We start from the raw sequence: 3552 nt of genomic DNA on the forward strand, positions 1-3552 counted from the left end.
ATCCATCTGGGCCTGGGCTTTTCTTTTTGGCCAGGTTTTTGATTAAAGTTTCAATTTCCTCAGTAGTGATGGGAGTGTTTAGATATGCTACATCCTCCTTACTTAACTGTGGAAGGTTATAAGTGTTCAAGAATTTTTCCATTTCTTCTAGGTTCTCATGTTTAGTAGCATAAAGTTTCTCAAAGTAGTCTCTGATTACCCTTTGGATCTCTGCAACATCTGTCGTGATCTCCCCCTTTTCATTTCTAATACGGGTTATCAGATTTCTCTCTCTCTCTTTGTGAGTTTTGCCAATGGTCTATCAGTCTTCTTTATTTTGTCAAAGAACCAACTTCTGCTTTCATTGATCTTTCGGATTGTTTTTTTTCCCACTTCATTGATTTCTGCTTTCAGCTTTGTTATTTTCTTCTGTCTCCCTATTTTTGGTTCCTTTTATTGATCATTTTCTAATTTTTTGAGCTGCGTCATTAAGTTATTCAGGTATGCCCCTTCTTCCTTCCTGATGTGTGCTTGTAGAGCTATAAATTTTCCTCTCAGGATTGCTTTTGCTGTGTCCCATAGATTCTGCAGTTTGTGTCTTCCTTACCATTTGTTTCTAGGAAAGTTTTGATTTCCTTTTTGATTTCATCTCAGACCCACTGGTTGTTCAGTAGTAGGGTTTAATTTCCAATTGTTAAAGTTTTTCTTCTGTGTGCTTTTGTAGTTCACATCTAATTTCAGAGCCTTGTGGTCAGCAATGGTAACCTGCAAGATTTCTATCCTCTTGATTTTATGGAGGTATGTTTTATGTGTCAGCATGTAGTCTATCCTGGAGAATGAACCATGTACACTGGAGAAGAATGTGTATCCAGGTTTTTTGGAGTGATATATATATATATATATATATATATATATATATATATATATATATATATATATATATATATATATATATATATATACTAGTCCTCTTTCTTTCATTGCTCTTTTTTAGGGCTAGTATGTTTTTGTTGGGTTTCAGTCTGGTTGACCTATCAAGTATTGATAGGGCCGTGTTGAGGTCTCCCACAATTATTTTGTTATTATTGATTTCTTCTTTCAGATTTGTCAGTAACTGTATTACATAATTTGCTGGTCTCTCATTGGGTGCATATATGTTTAATAATCTGATTTCTTCCTGTTGCACATATTCCTTGATTAGTATATAGTGTCCATCTTTGTCCCTTACCACTTTTTTGAGTATAAAGTTGGTGTCATTAGATATTAATATGGCCACCCCAGCTCTTTTGAGGGTGTTGTTTGCTTGGATGATTTTCCTCCAGCTTTGATTTTGAGTCTATGTTTGTTCTGACTATTCAGGTGTGTTTCTTGTAGGCAGCAGAAGGTTGTATTCATCTTTTTGACCCATTTTTCCACTCTGTGTCTTTTAATTGGTAAATTTAATCCATTGACATTGAGGGAGATGATTGTCATAGGATCTAATGTCATCTTTGTAGATAAGTTTGCTGTGTTTTTTGGTCTCTCTTGTCTTAGAGTAGACCTGTCATTTTATCCTTTAAGGCTGGTTTTTCATCTATGAAGTTTCTGAGCTGTTGTTTATCCATGAAGCTATGTATTCTTCCTTCAAACCTGAATGTGAGTTGGGCTGGGTGCAATATTCTCAGTAAGGCATTCATTTCATTCAGTCTTGTCACAATATCCCACCATTGTCTTCTAGCCTTGAGAGTTTCTTGAGACATGTCTGCTGTAAGTCTTAGGGATGCTCCTTTGAATGTAATTTCCTGTTTTGATCTTGCTGCTTTCAGTATTCTATCTCTATCCATGGGATTTGTCATTGTAACGAGGATGTGTCTTGGGGTGTTTTTCTTTGGGTCTCTTTTAGCTGGTACTCTTCAGGCATGCAGGATTTGATTGCATGTAGTCTTTAACTCTGGGAGTATCTCTTTGATGATGTCTTTGACAGTTGATTCTTCCTGGAGATCTCCTACATGGGTCTCTGGGGCTCCAATGATTCTTACGTTGTTTCTGTTAAGTTTATCAAAGACTTCTATTTTCATCTGATCACATTCCTTGAGTACTTTTTCTATTGCCTGTTCATTTGTCTTAAGGTTCTTTTCCAATTTCTTCTGTTGTGTTGAGTTTTTCTGCATCACATCTTCCAGTACTTCGATTCTCTCCTCAGCTGCTGTTACTCTGCTCGCGAGGCCATCCATTGAGGTTTTCAGTTGAGCTACCGTGTTTTTCAGATCTGTTATTTCAGTTTGGAGTTTTCTGATTTCTGTCTTTGTGTTCTGTTCAGATCGATCTATGCTTTCTTTGAGTTCTACAAACATCTTCCATATTGCTATTTTAAGTTCCTTATCCGAGAGGTTAATCAGGTGGTTGGAATTTATTAGGTCATCTGAGCTTTCATCTTCATTCTCTGTGCATGTTGTTTGCCTGCGAGATTTCCCCATTGTCACGCTTGTAGTGTGGTTTTTCGTGCATGTTGTGGTGAGGTTCATTGGTTAGAAAGTGTGCATGGCCACGAAGCGGAGTGGCCGCACTCTTCTGCAGCCTCTAGATGACATATTTTTTGGGGGTGTGCTTTCTAGGCATCTGAGTAGAGCTTCAATTATTCAGGGAAGACAGAGAAGCAAAGCAAAGGGTTCCCTTCAAGTCCTCAGGGTCATCCAAGGCACAGAAGGAGGGCGAAGCCAGCCAAGAACTCTCTGTTGTAGGCAGGACCTCCCGCAGGAATGCTGATGAAATCCAGTCTCAGGTGGCTAGAAGCACTTTGGCCCAAGATGGCTTCTGCACACTTCTGACACTCGTCAGAAACCAGCAGGAATCAGTGTGTGTACATCCCAACCCACCTCTGAAGCAGGCAGGATCACGGGCAGGAACGCTGATGAAATCCAGTCTCAGGCAGCTGAAAACAGCATGACCCAAGATGGCTTCTGCACCCTTCTGACTCCTGGCAGAAACAAGCAGGAATCAGTTTGTGTATGTCCCGACCCACCTCTGAAGCAGGCAGGATCGCTGGCAGGATCACAGATGAAATCCAGCCTTAGGCAGCTCTGAAGCAGCAGGCAGGATCACCAGCAGGATGGCTGATGAAATCCAGTCTCAGGCAGCTGGAAATTGCGTGGCCCAAGATGGCTTCTGCACCCTTCTCTCTCTATATTTTTTTTAGGTCACATCCGGCAGGGCTCAGGAGTCACTCCTGGCTCTGTGCTCAGAAATCGCCCCTGGCAGGCATGGGGGACCATATGGGATGCTGGGACTTGAACCACAGTCCTTCTGCATGAAAGGCAAACACCTTACTTCCATGTTATCTCTCCAGCCCCTAGATAACTTTCTATTCAGATTTCCTAAATTGGTGTGTTTTTACTGGGATGACAGTATTTAAAAATTTAGATTTCTCTCTCTTCCTGAGATTGCCATTTTCAGATTAAGTTCTTTATTCACTGTCTATATTTCTGGTTAACCTGCCTTATTTTATTTGCTTAATGTTTTACTCAATAGTCGAGTATCTCAGATATTTTTTAGCAAAGTTACTTGTAAAAGGACTTAAAGAATAACAGATACTGA

Source organism: Suncus etruscus, chromosome 5 (genome assembly GCF_024139225.1).
Source record: "Suncus etruscus isolate mSunEtr1 chromosome 5, mSunEtr1.pri.cur, whole genome shotgun sequence".
Taxonomy (NCBI): Eukaryota; Metazoa; Chordata; class Mammalia; order Eulipotyphla; family Soricidae; genus Suncus; species Suncus etruscus.